General features: G+C 45.4%; 1 protein-coding gene across 4 annotated transcripts in view; it reads left to right on the forward strand.

Moving 5' to 3' along the window:
- The window catches only part of Tec (tec protein tyrosine kinase), a 102413-nt gene that overhangs the window by 10717 nt on the left and 69801 nt on the right, over positions 1 to 21895 (forward strand). Inside the window, exon 1 of one of the 4 annotated variants that reach the window (XM_048414885.3) lies at positions 11516 to 11666. The exons of the other annotated variants lie outside the window; for them this stretch is intronic. The gene's annotated coding sequence lies outside the window, so the exon portion shown is untranslated. Of the gene's footprint in view, positions 1 to 11515; positions 11667 to 21895 lie in introns of those variants that run through there. 4 annotated transcript variants of the gene reach the window in all.

The following is a 21895-nucleotide window of genomic DNA, read 5'->3' on the forward strand; positions in this document are numbered from 1 at the left end:
TCTTTCAGTAACAGAGTTGCCGTTCATGGGGAGATGTTTTCCACTGCTTCAGTTTTAGATCCAGGTGCCTGCAGCGGGAAGGCTGTGTTGTCTGCAGTGCTGAGACAGTTTGTGTGGTCACAGCCACATTGACAACAGCACAGTTGCAGAGCAGACAGTTCCCCTGTCTCCAGAGGACCCGCTTGACCGCCCCCATCTTATTTACCTGCCTGTGGAGTTGTGTGGGTTCTTGCAAAAGCATGGGCTGTCATTTGCATCAGAGACTTGGTGGTCAGCTTCCTTTCTGCTACAGATTTTAGAGAGATAGGGGCAATGCTTTTAAAGGAAGGTGTTTGGCCTCCTAAGTTGTGCACAGGCATTTTTGGGAGAGAATGAACAGTCGTCATCTCTGCGACTTCTGAGTGAGCATAACTGTATTATTATTGTTACCATGACTACTTACGACGAGCAGGGTCCCATCCCCTTTGCCAGTGGATGGAGATAAGAAAGCAACTCCAGTCAGCCTCTCCTCCTGCAGAGAGTGTGCGCGTTACCCTCCGCGCTGTTTGACTTTGAAGCCGTATGTATGTGTCTTCCTGGTGATTTCATTCCCAGGTGCACAATACACTTCTTGATTTGCATTGTCACCTGGCTTTAGTTCCTGGGCCTCAGACTTATGTCCTTAGTTGCTCTAATGCTCTTTGACCCTGGACTCACCGATGGAAGTGCTGACGTGGCTCTCCTTCATGGAGTCCCCGCTCACCCTTCATGTGGTACAGGCCTTCTCAAGACACTCAATGTCATCGTGGTGGTTTCTAATAATAATGACGGGCTCTTGCTCGCTTCGTGTCAGACATTGTGCTGAGCTGTTGATGTGTGCTAGTCAATTTATTTAATTTAACCCTTGTAAACATTTCCAGGAGGCAGGTATTAGATCCCATTGTCTAATACGGAAATGGAGGCATTGAGAAATGAAGTATTTTACCTGAGGTCGTATAGCTGATGAGCGTCAGCCCCCTGACTTCGAAGCTCTTCTGGATTGTTATTACTGGGGTTGGGCTACTGTCTGTGGCCCCTGAGTCCTTAGGAACAGGAGCCCCACCAGAGTAGACTCACTGTTTTTTGGCCCCGGCTTCTTTGGGGACTGGAGTTCAGGTGGTTTGGGTAGAACTCAGTCCAAGGAGTCCCTGCATCAGACCGTGTGATTGGCTCAGGAGCTGTACTTATTTCTGGTTGGCTCCCAGGCTCCCCTTCTGCTTTCTTTAAGAAAGGAGGTTTTCTCTGGCTCCTAGGAGAGACTGAGTTGTCACCCAGGGGGACGTGGCAGTGAGCTGTGGGGAGAATGGAGACAGCCACCTTTGAAGCTCAGGGTTCAGCTGTGCTCCATGCACCCAGGGCTTTAGACTTCTGTGAGCCAGGACGTTTGTGCTGTTGCTTACTGAAATATCATTATTTACAGTTGACTAAATCCTCTGCAATTCTGAAAACGCAGCCTTAGCTTCCCCATTGCCACTGTCCGTCTCCAGGGAAGTGTAGGCTTTCTTGGACCTTGCTGTCTGCTCGGGACCCAGATGTCTTTGATCCCTGCAGACTGTGGGTCCTATCAACCTTTGTGCTTCCCTCCTAGGTTGTCACTCCTTTCCCCAGTGAAAGGAGACACCACACCCAACCCTCCCGTAGCACCCTCCCCTTCCCCAGGGGTAGCCCACACACATGGGTATGGGCGGGGTGAACATTGATCCATGAGTAGAATAGTAGAGAAATCTGTTCTTCATGGACATTAGGGAGTAATCACCATCCTACTCTTTGACTGCTGATCAAAGACAGCTGAGCACAGAACCCATTTGGCTCCCGGCCCTCTCTGGGCTCCCAGCCAGCTTGGACCGAAGCCTCCTTCTTGGCCCTACTTGCCTTGCCTTTCCCGCCTCTCCGGTCTGCTGTTTGCCTGTGGTCTTTCACCCCGGCTGTGATTCTATACTCCATCCTTCTGCTGGCTTCCTTCCTGCAGCCCTCCGAGAGGGAGACCGTGGTTCCATTGTGAATCAGCTCTCCCACACACAGCCCGAACACTCCCTTCCCCGCAGCCCTCAGAGGGTTACCTCTGCTACGCCCAGGGCATCTCTTTCTGTCCTTCTCCTTTAGAGTTCAAGCCATTCTTGCACACACCTTCCTGGCTTTGCCTCCTACCAGCCTGTTAGTCATTCTGGTTTGCTGGCTTCTGTTCTCCTCTCCCAGCTCTGCCTCCCTACTGTCCCCCCCCCCCCCGTCTTCCCCCCCATCTTCCTGTGTGCAGCTAAGTTTCTATTTGCTGTAGCAGTGTATATGGTTGCTTGTATGTGGGGGTCCGTAATGGGAGTGGCTGGCTGTGATAAAGGGGGACTTTATGAGAGATCACCTGTAAGCCAGACCTTGAGAAACAAATAGGATTGTTGTAGGTAGCTCAACAGTTGAGGAGCTGTCCAGGCAAAGTGAACAACGTGTGGAGAACCTAGAGATACGAAAAGGCTTGCTGGGATACTATTGGTAGGAGGGAAAGAGAGAACCCAGTTCCATGGGGCTTAGTTGTATTGGCATCCTGCTGTCTAGGAGCACCAGGCCCTAGCTGGTGATGGGAGGCTTCCATTCTGGGATGCTAGGAGACAGTGGCTGTATACTAGCTAGGAATCAAAGTTCTCAGCCCTTTAATTACCCTGGGCATTAAAAGTCTGATAACTTCCTTCACGATAGTAAAAATGACGTACATTATATAAGCTTATGATGTTTCTCAAAGCATGTTTTATAGAATATTACAACTCCAAGAGATGTTAATAAGGTTCAAGGAAAATAGAATGAGTTCTATGGCCAAATAAAGTTGGGAAACACTGTATTTGATGTGATTCATAGAGCATGTTCACATATTAAATGCTCTCAGAAATGCACGCAAGAAGCAGGCTTGATGTTGTTTAAGTCGGTTTTTTCCGAATAAATGAACTTTGTCATTCATTTCTCTGTCTAGTAAACATGTAGAAAGCACACACTATAATGGCATGGCTATCACATGCTAGCCACCATGCCCTGCTTTAGGGAATGTTGACAGCCCATTGCCCCTGCCCTTGTGAGATTCTGGTTGGGCATAAGTACGTGTTGTCATCTGACATGTTGGGAGGTGTTGGGAGGTGCTTGGTGTGGCAAAGCCCATGCGAAGGCTGTTGAAACATTCCTGCCTGTACTCTGGCGTGGAACAATGTAGAATGACTGTCTATCTGCCTGTCCCTCTGGCCTCATGCTCTGTCTTGCATCAGTCTCTCCGCCTCTTCACAGAGACCTTCCTGTCCCACCTGCTCTGCATGGACAGACCACATGGCAAGGAAACTTTCAGGTCTGGGAAGTCAGTGACTCGCCCGAGGTTACCCAGCTAGCTGCCGAAGAAGAGCCAGAACCTAACCCAACTGGTTTTTTAGTTCTGTGCTCATTGCATTCTTGATCAGAAGGGGCAACTTGAAATGCTTAAATATGGAAAACCCCAGAACTTTTAAGTAGACTCAATAGGTTGAGTGAGACTCTGTGGACGACGGTAGTTTGATCAATGTAACACAGGGATCTCCAACACCATCCTTACTGCTGAGTGAGGAGGTGACCGTGTGCCGGGCCAGGTACTTCCTATGCATTTCTTGCATTTCACAGCTCTGTGAGGTGGTAATTACTACCTTGTTTCATAAATGAGGAAGGAAGCGTGGAGAGTGAGTGTAGTGTCCATTTTGCACAGTTTGTGAGGCTAGAGCCACGCTTCTCTTCTCGACTGTTTCGAGCCCATCCCGTGTGTGGTGTAATGGTTTTTATGTTCACACTGGCAGAGCCAGCATGTCTTTTCCTCTTTCCGTGTTAGCTTGTCACCTTAGCGAAAACCGAATTTCAGCCAGTTCTCTGGAGGCTGAGTCAAAAGGAACGCTACAAGTGCAAGGCTAGTCAGAGCTCCTTAGGGAGACTGGTCTCAGCAAAACCAAACAAAACCAAGCAAAACCAACCATAAAACAAGCAAAAAGACAGACCGCACACACACACTCAACTAAAACATACAAAATAACCCTTCTATCAAAAAGGATCTGATCCACTCACTGACGAACTCAGCTAGGAAGCTCCCGCACAACATTTAATGAGTACCTAATGGTGTGAAAGAACTCTAGGAGCTGAGGATCTAGAGATGGGTGGGATGCACAAGCAACTTAACAACTAATGGTAAGAACATACAGCAAAAATACACAGAATCAAGAAAAATTTACAGCGATTACTAGAATGCTAAGAATGGGACTCAAACAGAATATAATGGATGAGATGTTTTATTTTTTCAGTTATTAGTTTTTTGTTTTACTTATTTATTTAATATTTATCTTATGTGTATGGGTATTTTGACTACATGTATCTATATGGACCACATGAATGCCTGGTGGAGTATTGGCTCTCCCGAAAATGGAGGTCACAATAGTTTGGAACCACCATGTGGGTCCCAGGAATTGAACCCAGGACCTCTGGAAGGGCAACCTGTGCTCTTAACCCCTGAGCCATCTCTCCAGCCTTCCCTGATTGATTTTTTTTTTCTGAGATAGGCTCTTACTGAATAGCCCTGGCTGGACTTGATCTTGCAACCCCCCTGCTTCCCCAGTACCGGGACTGCAGGCTTGTGTCCAGCTAGTTTGTCTGGTTTAGATCCGGGATGCATCAGTTACCTTTCTTGTTGCTATGATAACAGCGGCTTAAGGAAGGGTTTACTTTGGTTCACAGTTTGCAGGTCCAGCCCATCACGGCACAGAGGTCTGGTGGCAGGAGCTGGAGGACTGGTCACGTTACATCCACAGTCAGGAAGCAGAGAAGAGGTGATGCACGTTAGTGCCTAGCTCATTGGCATCATTTGTTCAGCCCAGGGCTCCAGTCAGGTGGGTGGTGTAACCCACAGACATGCTGGATCTTCACATCTCAGTTCAGCTTAATCTAGATCGTTGCTCACAGGCGCGGCCAGAGGCTTGTCTCGTAGGTGGAGTGTCGATCCTGTCAAATTGTCGGTCAGTATTAACTATAGCAGGTAGTAAGAGCAATGCCCTTTTTTTGTGAAAGTGACATGTAAGATAAAATTCAAATTAGAAGGAGTAGGTGGAATGGGGAAAGGAAGGGGAAGGAAGAGGTACAGAGACAGGTAGAAAAGAAACATCCTTAGGCAGAAGGCCCATCACGTACAAAGGTCCTGCCCATGGATTTTTCCAGTTGCAAGAACAAGAAGAATGGTAGTATGTTTAAGTCATGGTGGGCCAGGGTGAGGGTGGTCCTAAATTCAGTTGGAGTAGGAGGTACGCTAAGTTAAAACGCCTCTTAGTGTACGCGTGTAAGCAGGAGTGACAACGTGGACATGATTCATGCTGACTGGCGAATGGAGAAACTATTACAAGGAGATACGGAGGCAGTGAGAGCCCAGTGGGGGACATTGCAGTAGTTTTGATAAGGTTAGGATGGTGGCTCTAGTTTTATCAGTTTTCCCCGCAGTCATGCTGTATAACACACATCCCCATATAAACGCAGCAGCATACAAGAATAATGATTCATTGTTGCTCGGGAGATTATGGAATGGTTATGTCGTTTTCCTGATCTGAGCCAGGCTCTGTTGGTCTTGACTAAGCTAACCCGTGCTGTGTGCCTCTAGTAACTGTGGGTCAGGTGAGTAGCTTTGCCATACTGCCTGGGTTTTTAACCGTTTGGGGTTGGGAGTACCGAAGGTCAACTGCTTTAGGAGGACTTTGCTGGGGTAGCTCTGTTCTTTCCTGTAAGTCCACTATACCCCCCCGAGAGCCTAGCTTGGCCTTCTTCTCGGCACATTTTTAAGGGCTGTGGCATAGAGCAAGACTGGAGGTACAACAGGCAAAGGCATCTTAAAATTGTACCTTTGGTTAAGTTTGCTTCTACCCTACCTGTCAAAGCAGGTCATTTGAAGGCCTCCATAGTCAGTGTGGGAGGGTGTTGGCAGCTGGCAGACCCTGAGGCGAGAGGAGAACACAAGAATTTGGGGTGATGGGCGTGAATACTACTGGAGGAAAGTGGAGGAGAGCATTGAATACATTTAGAAAGTATTTCCTATCCACAGCTTGAAGAACATGCTGAGAAATTAGATTTAAGATATGAGGGTGAGGTTGTGGGGGAGAATCAAAGAAAGCTCCTGGATTTGAGCCAAGTGGCTAGGGAGCCAATGAGGCATTTACTCAAATAGCAACGACTGGGTCAGAAGCAGGCTTTGGGGTGCCTAGAGATCTGAGATACCTGACAGGTTCCGGGAGAAAGATGTCAGGACTGTGGTTGGATGTAGAGTTCATCCCTGAGGAATTCAGGGACGAGCAAGTGGATTTCAGAGGCATCAGTAGAGACTAAAGCCATGGCATGACGTGAGACCAGCCATAGAGTATCTAGGTGTGAAAGCAAAGCAGGCCCAAGAAGGAGTCTGGCACACACGGAAAAGTGGAATCCAACAAAGAGGGGCTGTTTCAGTCAGTGTCCTAGCGCTGTGAAGAGACAACACTCCCAAGACTACTCCTATAAAAGAAATGCCTGCGGCTTCAGAGGTTTAATCCATTATCATCATGGTGGGGAGCCTGGTGTCACAGATGGGCATGGTGCAAGAGCAGTAACTGAGAGCTTTGCATCTTGATGTATAGATTGCATGTGGGAGAGAGAGAGAGAGAGAGAGAGAGAGAGAGAGAGAGAGAGAGACAGACAGACATATACCTACAGAGACAGAGAGCTAGCAGACGCTGGGCCTAGCACAGGCTTTCGAAACCTCCAAGCCAACCCCCAGTGACGCATTTTCTCCCACAAAATTACACCCACTTCAATAAGACCATGTCTCCTAATCCGTCTAATTCTTCTCAAATTGCCAACTGGGGACCAAGCCTGTAAACATATGAGACTGACAAAGTGCAGCCTCTAAGACCAAAGAAATAGAGGCTGGGAGAGGCTGAGCACCGACACGTGTTGAATGCAGCTAGGATGTGAATTAAGAAGTGAGCACCGGGTCCGGCCACAGGGACATCCTTAGTGATGGACAGGTACAGTCTGGGTAGACTGACAGGAAAAGCCTAGTGGGAAGAGTTTGAGGGAAGCCTGTGAGGGAGACATGCTGGCAGAAGAGACGATCTCATTTGTCAAGGACGTTTCAGAAATAGCTTGGTACTCAGAGGTGCAGGCGGGTCAAGTGAGTGGTTCCTTTGGGGGATTGTAAATAATGGACCATGCCAGGGTGATTGGCAGAGAAGTGGGGTGCACTGAGGACAGAGGACTTCTTGACCAAGATGGCAGAGAAGAGGGGTATTTCCACCCCATGTTTTATGGGTAATTAGGAGAAAAAGTGTATGCCTACTGTTGGAACAGTTTCTGATGTCAACCTGGGTGGAGAGTTCGTGAGGTCTCTTGTCCTTCTGGGCAGTTTTGGTGCCTGGGCAGTAGGCTCAGCTAACACACATGCACGCGCATGCACACACACACATTCACACACGCACTCACACACAAACCACACACATATATACACACACAGAGATACATAGTTTCACATATGTACTCACATGTACTTTTTCTTTTTTTTTCCCTTCTCCAGTGCTGGGGCTCAAATCCAGAAAAAAACACTCCTCTACTCTGCTATGTTCTTTGTTTCATTCAGTTACCACTACAGAGCAAAGCCCTTTTTGGAATAGTGACGTCTCCTGCGTTGGTTTGCACAAGAGTGGCTCCCTCCAGGCTCCTATATTTGAGTGTGTTCCCAGTTGGTGGACTGTTTAGGAGAAATTAGGAGGTGCAGTCCTGTTGGAGTAGGTGTGGCCTTGTCAGAGGAGGCCAGGTCTGTGTCTCTGTGTCTCTGTCTCCCTCTCCTTCCTCCCCTTTCGTTGGCCCCCCCTCCTGCCCATGGATCAGATGTACACTCTCAGCCACTGTCTCCGTGCCATGCCCATCTGCCTGCCATTGTACGTCCCACCACGATGATCATGAAACTCTCAAACTCTAAGCAAGTTCCCAATTAAATGCTTCTAACTCTTCTAAGTTACCTTTGTCATGTTGTCTCTTCACAGCAGGAGTAACTAGCCCTAACTAAGGCATCTCTGTAGGGCATGCTCTAACTCTTCTAAGTTACCTTTGTCATGGTGTCTCTTCACAGCAGGAGTAACTAGCCCTAACTAAGGCATCTCTGTTGGTCATGCTCTCTGTGTCTTGCACTGAATACTGATGCTGGTAAATTCAGCCTTAGGTTTTGATGTGGTTTACAAGTTCGGCAGATCCCAGGCAGAGCTAGGAAGGGAATATGAATTAATGCACTACCTTCTCATTCAGAATCTTAGACCAGCATCATTTGATTTTCCTTTTTGACTGATACAAAGAACCGATGGCATCTTGTAATGCAGATTCCCATTGATTCATAGACTAATGATCGTAGCCTACAACTCAGGATCCCAGAGAAGCTTGCATTCTGGAGTTCCAGCTGAGCCCCGACTTCCTTTTAGAGTTTTTTAAGCCACTGTACTTTTGAAGTATAAAGTAGACACTGGAGAAATGGCTCATGGGTAAGAGTGCTTGGAACAGAAGTGTGGGATCTGAGTTTGAACCTCTAGAACCCATGTAAAAAGTGGTAGCCCATGTCACAATGGCAAAATGGAGGGTAGACAGAGAATCCCCAGAAGTTCATGGACCAGCTAGCTTGCATGACAACAAAGCTACAGGAGAGGCTGTCGCCAACAAGGTGGGCAGTGCAGACCAACACCTGAGGTTGTCCTCTGATCTGAGGTGTGCCATGGCATGTTGGGCCCACACTCACACACATCCTCCACTCACTCAGAGATTTTAAAAAGTATACAGCCAATGTATCACAGACTGGAGATCTGAAGTGTGTTTTGGTTAGGACAAGCAGATAGTCAGCATTCTTGTGCATCTGTTTTAATTAGCCCTCTGGGAGTGTATGCGCAGAGTGTGCCAGATGGACTGGTGAGGTTGTGTAGAGAGATGAAGTGCCTTGTTGGAGTTTAGTAATGACCTTGGAGAGGCTTTGTTTCATGGCCTCAACTCCACTTTATTGTTTCACTATTTTTTAAAATATTTATTTATTTATTATGTATACAATATTCTTTCTGTGTGTATGTCTGCAGGCCAGAAGAGTGCACCAGACCTTATTACAGATGGTTGTGAGCCACCATGTGGTTGCTGGGAATTGAACTCAGGACCTTTGGAAGAGCAGGCAATGCTCTTAACCTCTGAGCCATCTCTCCAGCCCCTTGTTTCACTATTTTAAAACGCTCGTGTCTTATAGTGTGGACTGAAAATACCCGTGTCTTATAGTGTGAACTGAAAACACTCGTGTCTTATAGTGTGAACTGAAAACACTCGTGTCTTATAGTGTGAACTGAAAATACCCGTGTCTTATAGTGTGAACTGAAAACATTTGTGTCTTATAGTGTGAACTGAAAACACTTGTGTCTTATAGTGTGAACTGAAAACACTCGTGTCTTATAGTGTGGACTGAAAATACTTGTATCTTATAGTGTGAACTGAAAATACCTGTGTCTTATAGTGTGGACTGAAAAGTCATACCTTTGCCAGTCTGCTCAGAGCTTGCTTGCTTCCTTGCTTTTTTTGTAATTTTAAAGTTTTACTTTACGCGTATGAGTGTTCTGTCTGCATGTATGTACGTGTACCATGTGTGTGCCCAATAATGCCTTTGGAGGTCAGAAGAAAGCGTTGGCTCCCCTGGAACTAGAGTTATAGGTAGTTGTGAGCCATCATGTGGAATCAAACCTGGGTCCTCCATAGAAACATCCTTCCAGCTCCTCAGAGCTTTCTGATTTGCTGGAAGTAACACTGAAAAGAACCCCTACCTGCCAGGGTCTTATGATTCTGACCCCTAATTGTCGCGACCGCCTCGACCAGCAAGGAAGACGCAACACTTGACTCTTCTTTCTGCAGTTTATTCAGGAACCTTGAACAATCTTCTGACCCCGGGGAAAGCCAGCCCACAGATTAAATAGCTTCTGGGTAGCCAACCCCAGCATGCCACATGGGAGATGCAGATAGGTCCAGATACGCGGAAGCAAGCCAGATCCTTAGCCTTAGCCATACATGGAGTTATTTACAACGGAGAGCACTCACCATGGGGGAGGTGGAAGGCGGAAACCAGTGCCATCTTTAAGGCGCGGCACTACACAGCTCTCTACACCTAATAATCAGAGATTTCCTAGCTTACTGTTAGTTGGGAGGAAGACAAATGAAGCCAAGAAACAGGACTTGAATCAGATCCAGTTTTTCTCAGGCCATTTGATTCAGGCCTGTAAACCCTTCTTGTGAGGCTGAGGCCGGAGGAGTTGAGGTTTGAGACCTGCCAGGGCTATAGTATAAGTTCAGCGTCAGCCTGGACAAAGTAGTGAAACCTTTTCTCAAAATAAAAGGCTTTAAAAAAGACCAGAACACGTACCTTACAGTGATCGAATGCTTGCCTAGCTAGGCAACACCATTGGTTAGGTGGTGTTGGAGTGTGTGAGCACTTCCAGTGGGAGCTCTGGGTCTCCAGAGACGGGGGGCCTTCTCTCTGACATTGAGACATTCAGCTAGGCACATTAAACAGACCCAGACCATCAGAAAAAGCACACATATTAGCCTTTTCCCAGTTGACAGATATGTTTCAGTGACACTATGTTTTATTATTTTCAATGTTTGATTTAATTTCCTGTCCCATAGGAAGAAAACCACGAATGTCTCTCCTTCCAGCTTTTGTCAAGAATAAAATTGGGATAACACCTAGCATATCTATACCAAAGATCATATTACCTGTTATCTATTTTTTGTTTTATTGCCATTTCTGAGTTAACCAGAAAGTGAACTGTCTTGCTCTGCCAACATAAAAAACTCCCTCTCCAGGGCGTCACTAAGCCGTTATCAAGTGTTACTATCTGAAGTAGTCTGCTGGGGAATGCTTTTGTTGTTTTTGGCCAAATCCTGTTGGAAATATCGGGCAGCAGCTTTCATTTCTGTTAATGTCCCCATCAGCAGATTTCCCCGTGGAATTCAGTAATGGGAAGTTTTTCTTTTGATAAATTGGTATCATAAAAAAAAATCACAATTTTCTGAGGCACATGGCTGTTTCTCCCCTCCCCCCTCCCCCAGATTTGGGGAAGTTCCAGTTTCAACAATCACAGTTCTGAGTTCTGGCTATCAGGGTGGAGCAGAATTGTTGCCAGTGTGAATGGGACCCCAGGGAATTCAACTCTGTGGGCCAGCCAAGAAAAGACAGAGAGGAAAATATCGATCAAAAGAGTGGCGGTGATCCCATTCCCCGTCGGTTCCCCGTGGGTGATCGAATGCCCTAGAGCGCAAGAGCACTCTCCTGGTCCTCCCCTGGCCTGCCACTCCCCATCTCAGTTGGCAGGGCTTCTCATCAGTGTCTGCTGATGCCAGGTGTGGCTATCGTGGTTAAAGGCAAATGCCTTTTCACGCAGACTGCCTCCAGAGCCTAGTGCAGTAACTTCTGTAAGGCGAAAGCAAGAAAACAGACCTGTGATTTCCTCTGGGCTACCTTGTTTGAAGAAATAAACCCAGGTCTCCCGTTTCTCCCACCGACCTTCTGCCCCTGGGCTCTCACCTCCCTTCTTGACTCAGTTGGGCCATTTATCTGGTTTTGACCAGCGGCGCAGGAGTGCATGGTAAGCCTCAGAGGCGTGGATGTGTGTGCCTTGGGTCTTGGTCTCTCATAATTTGAGGCCCATATGAAGAAGCCCACAGGTCCCAGTATGTTCCAGCTACCAGCTTTCAGGTGCCCAGCCAGGACTGCTTGTCCATACAGTTTGATGCTAATGCTTCTTGTAGAGTATTTTTATTTACTTATCAAATTTATTAATTGATGGTGTGCATGTGAGTGGGGTGTGTGTGGACCATAGTGTTGTTGTAAAGGTCAGAAGACAATTAGAGGGAGTTGGTTCTCCCCTACTTTGTGGGTCCCGGGGATGGAACTCATTTCATGGGGCTTTACCTACTGAGCCATCTTGCCAGCCCTGTGTTTTTAACACTTTATTTTTGACAATTGCATACATGTACGGAATGTGTTGAGATCATATTAGTCCCCATTACCCTGCTTTATTCCACTCTTGCTGGCCTTCCTCTTTTCCCCAAATAGTCCTTCTTCTAACCCCCATGTTACGCTGTGGTTTTTTTTATTGCAATGGTTACGTCATACCCAGAAGACAGCATTTCATAGTGTCTCCATCCTCCAGTCCCTACGGTCTTTCCACCACCTTCTCTGTGATGTCCCCTCGTCCTTGGAAGCAGTTATGTAAATCTTGTTTAGGGTTAAACACTCAGCGATCACTTTTTCTCAGTATGTTGACCAATTGTTAGACTCTTTATTGACTGACACCCTCAAAACAAAAAGAACCCTCTCTGACCCAGGCTGAGGACAAAGCACATGTCTGTGGGTGTCTATGGGTATGACTCTTTGTTTTTGCTCTTACCAAACGCTGGTAGAATTTCCAGTAACTTCTGGACAGTTCTGCCCATGCGGGGTGCTTAATCCAGAGATGGAACGTCTGTCTCCACTGTGGCCTGTGCCCCCAGGGGAACCAGGCAAAGCTCATTACTGCATTCTGTTTTACCATGAGTGCAGAAATATAAGCTATGTGTTCCACTCGATTTTCTTCTTGCCAATTTGATCTCTAACTCTTTTACTTTTAATTCTTCTCAGTATGTTGTTTACGTGCTATACATGTGCATCTTTATCTTAAAAGTCTTTCCTGGAGAATAAATTCAGTTGCATGCAATACACCATTTGCATCATTCCAAAGGGTGCAGGCCAGTGGCTTTGAGTCTCTTCAGGATATGCAGCCATCACTGTTATCCAAGCTGTCAAGACAGCTGTTACCCCCTCCCCAAAGCTAGCTCCCACCCTCAGATTTCCCCTCTTCCCTTCTAATTAGTAATCTGCTTTCTGCTGGTGTGCACTTATGCTTTCTGGGCATTTCATCTACACAGAATTGGCACACTCTGTGCTCCTTCGTGTCTCACTTCTATTGTATAATGCTTTTGAGATACAAACTGTTACCATGTGCCAGTATTTTATTCCCTCTCGTGGTCAGATACAAGTCCATCACATGGGTATATAGTGTTTTGCTTGTCTCTTCATCCGTTGATAGCCCTCTGGGGTGTTCCCGCTTTTTGGCTATTGTTGGCAGTGCTAATCTGAGCATTCACGTGCAGGTTTTGTATGAAAATGTTTCAAGTCTCTTAAGTAGAATTCTGAGTCATATGGTAACTCCGCGCTTCACATTTGAGGAACTGCGCCAGGTCTTTCACAGCGTCCTGGCTCCTTTACATTCCAGCAGCAATGTGGGGGGTTCTGACTTCTCCATGTTTGTATAAATTATCCCCGTTTCTATGTTCTTTCTGTTTTTAGCCACCGTGATATGTGTGAAGTGGGATTTTCGGGACGTTGATTTGCATTTCCCTGCCGGCAAATGATACTGAATATCGTTTCATGGCTTATTAGTCATCTGTGTAGATTTTTTGGAGAAATGTCTGCTCAAGACTGTAGCCCACTGTAATGTGTTTGCTTGTTCTGAGACAGGGTCTCATTGCTTTGCCCGGGACAGCCTTGAGCTCCTGGGCTCCAGCATCTTCCTCCTGTCTCTACCTGCCGTAAGCTAGGATGTTTGGTGTGTGCTACTGTACTTGACTTCATTATTCAGAAATTGGGTTGTTTGGCTTTTTCTTTTCTTTCCCTTTCCTTTCCCCTCATTCCTTCTTTTTCTCCCTCTCCCCCTTTCTTTTACTTTGATACTAAGGCTTGAAGCCTAGGCTGTGCGCATGCTATGCTGTACACCTGTGGTATAAATATTTAATTATTACTTTAGAATATCTTTTATTTATTTATTTGGTGCTGACTTCCGCCTCTCCCTCCCTTGGAGTCCAGTTAGTGCTTCCTGCTGGAATAATGACTGATCTCGTTGACATGATTCTTGTGCAGAGGACCGTAGCTTCAGTGACTTAGGAGCACAATGGCCAGGCCGCGTCTCGAAGACAGCACCTAACAGTGCTCCTTTTCAGCTGATTCATATACTCTTTTGTTCCCTGAGCCTTGGCATGGGGTGAGCTGGGGAGGGGGGTTGATGTAGATGTCTCACATAGGGCTGAGCAATCAATAGTCACTTTTTCTCAGCAGTGTGTGTGTGTGTGTGTGTGTGTGTGTGTGTGTGTGTGTGTGTGAGAGAGAGAGAGAGAGAGAGAGAGAGAGAGGGAGGGAGTGTCTATCACTGAGTTTTGTAGGCTGAGTTGGGAGACTGAGGAAGGTGGATCTCTTGAACTTGAGACCAGCCTGGTCTACAGAGAGAGTTCCAGGACAGCCAGGGCTACGCTGAGAAACTGTGTCTCCAGAAAAAAAAAAAAATCAAACAAATGAACCAACAAACCCCCCCCCCAACACCAAATCAACCAACCAAATAAAAAATTTGTGTTTAGTTTAAGGTAATGGAAATTTATACCTATGCTTCTTTTAAGAGTTTTGCAATTTTATTGCTTTCATTTCTTATGTGGAGTAGGGATTCAACTTCATTTTTATCCAATTGTTTCTGTACGATTTATTTAAAAGATTACTTTCTTCATTGACACTAGTCAAAAATCAATTGGCCATAGATAAGTTTTTTTCTGTGCCCTTATTTTGTATTATTAAGAATATATGGTGGTATTGATAGTATAACGTTAGTTGTAGTCTCTTTGCTTGTACTTATTCACATTAGAGTCTCCCTGCATATCTCAGTGATTATAGTAATGCTACAGAACTTGAGACACAGGAGCACGGGAGTGACGCTAACTACCAGCACTCCCATGACACATACATGCGGACTATTGTTCTCAGTGTTTTACATTTATTAGCTCTGTTAATAAAATTGAACACCGAAAATGGTATAGCTTTAGGGTTACATGTGTATGTGTTTGAAAGTTTACTTTTCTTAAGAATTATTTTGGGAAGATACCCATTAATCTTAACCTTTGATTCCTCAAATTATGATGAACAGTATATTTCCTTTTCTTCACATGTAATCTATGTTAATAAATATACATTATCATATATAAAGTAGAATGTATATGATAATACGATATATAATATTCTACATACATATATGTAGAAGGAGGTCTATTTGGGAGAGGGATAAGAACAGGAATGAACTGGGTGGTGGTAGCGCACGCCTTTAATCCCAGCACTTGGGAAGCAGAGGCAGGGGGATCTCTGTGAGTTCAAGCCCAGCCTGGTCTACAGAGGGAGTTCCAGGTCGGGCTCCAAAGCTACACAGAGAAATCATATCTCAAAAAAAAGCAAGGGGGGGCAATAAGAATGGGAACGAATGTGAAAAAACAGATTAGATACTCATGACAATGTCCCTATGTAGCCCATTATGTGTACAACTGGTCCACGCCAAAATGAGTGCAGAAGCAACTACGATGTTAATAATAGCATGGATGAGCAAAGGGAGGGGCTGGTGTTTGCCAAGTTTGTTTGGGCTTTGATGTCTCTCAGTAGAGAAGCTGGATCTGGAGATTTCTGGTCTGGGCGTGGCTGGGCCTCACAGTCTATGTTGGGGTACCGTGCCTCACCGTCACATGTGGTAGCAGCACAGAAGCAGGGTGCAGGGAGCCCTTTATGGCATCACATCAAAGCCCACGGGACTGTAAGCCCGGTGAAGAGGAGGCCTTCCCATGTGCGTTTTTGTGTCTGTTACAGTGCCTGATACAGAGTGCAGTTTCAGCAAAGTGTTTATTGAAACACAAGGGAACAAATAAACCCAGTGTTATAAGGGACTTGTTTGGATTTTGTTTTCAATAGTGGAAATAGTTTTCTCTCCCTTAGGACTCTTTGTACTTGAGTAAGAATGAAGGGGATAGAGTATTAAAATGGGATGTATTTAAATTAATACGAGCTGTTTTTACTGCTTGTGCTTCTTCAAGCCACTGTGCATATCTCAGTGCTGAGGTCTTGGCCTGACAGTGCCCTGTTCCACCGTATTCCATGGGTGACAACTTCCTAGGGTTTTCATGCCTAGCCCAGGTTACCACCTTTTTTTGTTTTGTTTTGTTTTCATTTTGTTTATTTTTTGAGAGAGAGACTTGCCAGAAACCCATACTGTCCTGAAACTCACTGTGTAGCCCAGGCTGGTTCTGAACTCTTGTCAATCCTCCTGCCTCCACCTCTGAAATGCTAGGATACAAATGCACATCACCATTCTCAGCTCCCTGGCATCCCCTTTACTCCTGATCGTCTGCCTCAGCAGAAGCTGTCTGTACAGGGTAAATAAATCGCTAGCTTTTGCGGTATCTGCTCCTTTTACTAGGCTGTGAGTGGCTTCATCTAATGGCTCTGTCTAATGTTTTATTTTGTCTTCAGAGCCCTAGAACATAGCTAGCACTCAGCCGGTGCTCAGTTAGCAGTTGTTGAGTGTATAAATGTGAACCAGTTCATAGTAAACATGTGGCAAGAGCCAACTTAGCAATGGTTGCCCTGTCATTTGCTTATGTCTAAGATGTGCATTGCATTGTTTGTTCCTACGAAAGTCCTTTGAGGTTGGTACCACCATCCCCATTATTCTCATGAGTGGCAAGATAGCACGTAGGAAGTTAGGTAACGTACACGAAGTTCTGTGAAGCTAAGGTCTGAGTCATGTTCATCAGCTCAGTCGTTCCAGGTGCTTCCACTAATTCTTGTCCTTAGGTAAGTTCACTGTGAATAACTGGCAGAATGAGGGGATGGAGGGTGATACCAGGACAAGCGTCTTCAAGATAATGTTCAGAGAACCATTGCTTCATCAACAGTTGGTTCTCTTAGAAATCCAGTCATGGTGGTACATATCCATAGTCCCAGGCTGAGGCAGGAGAATTGCTATCTAATTTAAAAAAAAAAGAACCTTTTTGGTCTTTCAATATATGAAAAGACACGTGCTCACCTCCGAGGTGGTGATTTTCCTGTTTAAATCAGTAGCTCTCTTGGGAGCCAGTAGGCGTCTAGCATATTGAGCTAGAATAATTAGAACAATGCTCGAGATCATTGGCTTCAGCCTGTACATCTTCTAAAGAATATCACAGAGGCCCCAGAGTCTGTGACTTTTGCTTTCCGTGTTCTTGTTTATCTGGGACAGAGAGGACTTCTCTCACCGCAAGCCACCACCTTATGTTAAAGGGCCTTTTAGAACGGCACCAGGCACAGGATGCTCCATTTAAAGACTCTGCACAGCACAGACCTGGCTCCTAGGAGCAGCTCAGAGAAGACAGTCTGCTGTCAGTTAGAATTCCTGGATGCTGACTGAAAATGCGGATGGGTGTTCGCAATACAAAGGCTGCCAGCTTATGGTGAGGGTCATGTGACATTTAACTTCATAAAAAAAGAGTTTTCCTTTGTGTCTGTCCGGTGACAGCAAGAGACACAACAATAGTGAAGGCTCTAAAGCAGACACTTTTGTTACCTCTGAGATTCTGGTTCTGAAGTAATACATGAAGGCCATATAGTAATTACTAAATGCCTACTTTATTCCAAACAAGGCTCTGACTACCAGGTCATGCTAAATGTATATTCTTTTGCTTAATTTATGTGAGAACAAGTAGTCAGACTTGAAAACACATTTTTGAGAAATCGGTGTGAGACAGAATGAAAGCTTACATATCCCTTCGGTTTCCTTCCCCTGATTTGTCCAGGTGCTCCCCACCCCCACCCGCCCAACTCCATACCATTTCTTTCTTTCTCTCTTTAGAAACAGGCAAAGAAAAAGACCAAACAAACCAAAATTAAAAACAAAGCAAAACTACAAAAACTAAAGGAAAAACACAAGAAACACAAAACACAGACAAACACACATACGTATCATAAAAACACAAAAATCGGAAACCATACATACAAGCAAAAGATCAGCAATCCTTCCCACTCAAGACCCCAAAATACCCAAACAAGCAAGCCATACAAGATAGGAAGTCTACAGCAATACGCTGTGCTCATTTTTGTGTTAATTGTCTACTGCTGGGTGCAGGGCCTGCCTTTAAGTGTGGTTTATAAACACCACAGTTGAGACTTCCTTAGAGAGAACGAAATTTTCCTTCGCAAGTGGATGTCAGATGGACAGAGCTTCTTGCTCAGGGATGGGAGCTCCTGTCCACTTCCCCCTTTCAGTCACGGGACCTCATCTGGCTTGAACCTGTGCAAATGCTGCCACACTCTAATCCACGTTAGTCTTGTGTCGGGAAGACGCTGTTTCCGTGGCATCATCTACCATCTATGAGCCTTGTGAGCATAAAGACACTGCATTTAGGGGGCCGGAGAGATGGCTCAGTGGTCAAGAATATTGCCTGCTCTTTCAAAGGTCCTGAGTTCAATTCCCAGCAACCACATGGTGGCTCATAACTATCTGTAATGAGGCATACACACAGACAGAATATTGTATACATAATAAATAAATAAATATTTTTTTTCAAAAAGACACTGCATTTAGGTCTGACTGTCCCAGGGTCTCTCACTTGCTGCACTCTGTCCAGTTGTGGATCTCTCTGTTAATTCCCATCTACTGCAAGAGGAAACAGTTTGCTTATAAGAATTTCAACTTCTTATAAGAAGTACTAGAAAAAAATTGGGCATGGATTTATTTTATTTTATGGACTATATGGTGGATTCTCAAATCATGGAATTTTAGACTGTAGTGGCAGAACGTGATACAGAGATTTAGGTCAGGTAATATACAAATGGGAAAATGCCCAGTCTAAGGACTTTTGTATATTAGCAGAAGTTTATGAGTGACAAGATATTTTTGATTTGGGGGATATTTGATTTGAGGTATGGCAGTAGAAGTACGGGGGTGGTAGTAAATGAAAAGTCATGTGATAGCTGTCTAGGCCTTTCCCCCATCCTGGAGGTTCCGTGGATCCTCCTCCCTTCTGTAATATCTCCAATGTCCCGGGTTTGTTTCTCTCTCAGCATTTGTCCTGTGTGTCTGCATATTTTTTTCTCCACAGGAATGCATTTGGATCCTAGAATTAAATCCAAGTGGAGAAACACTTCTAGTCCTCCTCTTTTCATTTCAGCCACATGCTTGGGCTGCCTTCATTTTAGAAAGTGAAGAATATGTGGAATTAAAAGTCACTATTTTTTGTTTGTTTGGTTTTTCGAGACAGGTTTTCTCTGTGTTATAGTCTTAGCTGTCCTAGAACTAGCTCTTGTAGGCCAGACTGGCCTTGAACTCACAGAGATGCGCCTGCCTCTGCCTCCCAAGTGCTGGAATTACAGGCGTGTGCCACCACTGCTTGGCTAAAAGTCACTATTCTTTAGCTAAGACCCTTGCTTCTCTGTTTAGCTTCATTCGTATAGTAACAAAATACTAAAAAATGAAAACTCACCCCAGAGTTTAAGTAGTAAGTATCCAATATTAAAACTCGAAAACTATTACAAAACATTTGAAAATAGTAAAAATGTGCCTTTTTGTTTCTTCCTTCCTTCTTTACTTTTTTGTTTTTTTGAGACAGGGTTTCTCTGTGTAGCCCAGGCTGACCTGGAACTGATTTGTAGACCAGGCTGGCTTTGAACTCACAGAAATCCACTTGCCTCTGCCTTCCATGGGCTGGGATTAAAAACATGTGTCACCACATACTGTAAAGCCTGCCTTTTCTATGTTTGGTTCCGATTGACACTCGATAAACTTTAGAAGAAACTTATATGTCAGGATGTGGCCATCAAGATTGACACCTATTTTCTTCATGTGTTGGCCTGTCTCTAGCCTCCTGTCAGCATTCTGCTAATATGATATTTCCTTCCTGAAAGGGGGTAATGATGTACTCTTTGGTTACCCCAGCCTGGAGAACATTTGGGGTTAACAATAATTCCAATATACTTCATGTCGGTCACTCTTATAGCTCCCATAGGTTTTAGTACCCTTCTTTCTTTTTACGTCTATTTGCACAGATCATGTCTTGTTCATTTTTGTGGCCACCTGCATGCCTCATGAGTGGCTCATCATGCATCCTGGATGCAGTGCATGTCAGAATGAGCCGTTATACTCATGTATGAAATCATTCCTGCGAACAGATTGGCTCATGAGTTGAGCATGGAGGAAAGGTGGACGAGGGAAGAGGAAGTAGCTGAAGAAGGATGGGAGTTGGCTTGACCGAGACCAGCCAGTGTGCCCTGGTTATCTGCTGCCAGGTCACTTGTCCTCAGCACTTTGAATAGCCAGGAGTCCGCATTAATCATTGCCCACCGCAAACAGAAGCGTCTTTGACCGAGGGAGATTCAGCGCTTCTGCTCCTTTGATGACGAGCGCTATGAAAGATTGTATTGATTTGATGGGCTGCTCTAATAACCGCTTATTTTTTTTTAAACTTATTCTTCTCAGACAGAGCTTTGATGATGAATGGGGTTCTAAGATCTGTTGGCTGCAGGGGCCGCATCCTCAGACTATCTGCAACACTGAACAGGGATATAACTTTGGTGGTTTAAGTGTGTCACTGGTGAGATGGTGACATTATATTTCCGTTGTCTGCTTCAGAATATTAGTGTTCAAAGTCTGGTAAGGTCTTTTTTAAGCTTTTAATAACAGCCAAGGTAAATGGTAAAGTTATCTTTAGCTGCAGTGAGACAAAGACAAAGGGGACTTCTTTGGGCAGTTTAGTTTTATGCAAAGAGGCTATTTGTAGCCAGGCATGGTGGCACATGCCTGAAGACCCAACATTTATGTGGCAAAGGCAGGAGAACCATGAATTCCAGGCCAGCCTGGACAACATACTGAAACCCTGTCCCCTAGTGAAACTAAAAAAATGTATCTGTAACCGAGTTCTATAACATTGGGGAGATGAGCTGGAGCGTTTGAGAATACTCTTACCTTCATCAAAACCTCCCCAACCACAAACTATGATATTCCCACCAAAGGCTGGGAAATCTAGACCAACACAGGGAAGGAAGCTGAGGACAGGTTTCCCTAGAAAAAGTCACCCGTGTCCTGGCACCTGGGAGACCCACGAGGGTGGACAAAGCGCAGAGCAGCCCTTTGCACAGGAAATCTGCGCTGTGGGTTCCTGGTTGAGAGGAGACCGCTCCCTTGCATTTTGGGGATCGGCAGGTTCCTTCTTACTCAGAGGGTGTCTCTGTGGCCGTCTGAAGATGAATCCAGTTGCTTTCCAAAATCTTGCTGACTGAGGCGCCTCAGTAGTAGCCTTTTCTTCCCCTCTGCCTTCCTTTTATGGAGAGTTCCGTGAGCAGGACTGGAGCCGTGAGCAGGACCTGGGCTGTGAGGAGGACCTGGGCTGTGAGGAGGACCTGGGCTGTGAGCAGGACCTGGGCTGTGAGGAGGACTGATGCGGTAGCTGCTCCCCTGGGATTAAAGCCCGGCTCTTGTTCTCAGTTTGTGAGATGCTTTAGAAAACTTTCTACACAAGGGGATGGTGTGATGCTTCTGAAATGCTTGGTAGATTTGGACACTGTCAACATAGAGCAAAATAGTAAAAGAAAGCAAAAACCATGCCTGGTCTGATGCGATGTGCCATGAGTGCCAGTCACACAGGAGGCTGAGTCAGGAGGCTCTCTTGAGGCATGGGAATTCAAGACTGACTAGGCATTATAGGGGGAACTTATTACAAAAGAGGTAAAAGTTAATCATGAAGTTTCTGATTTTAATACATTTTCTTTGTGGTTTGCTCACCTTTCTGTATTCCACTGGTGCCCCTTCCACTATCGGAAGGTCATTGGTGACCCTTCAGGACACAGACGGCTGTTTCTGGGGAAATCTGTCTTGAGCTTCCTTCCTTATGTTGATCTAGATTCCATAGCACTTGACAGATACAAGTATCACAGTTTGTATTGGGGTGTTTTTGTAGACTTTTTTTTTTCCTGATTCACTGGCAGGGAGTTGGTCTGCCTCTGGAG

The sequence above is a fragment of the Myodes glareolus genome, chromosome 8, assembly GCF_982192425.1.
Source record: "Myodes glareolus chromosome 8, mMyoGla1.1, whole genome shotgun sequence".
NCBI classification, from domain to species: domain Eukaryota; kingdom Metazoa; phylum Chordata; class Mammalia; order Rodentia; family Cricetidae; genus Myodes; species Myodes glareolus.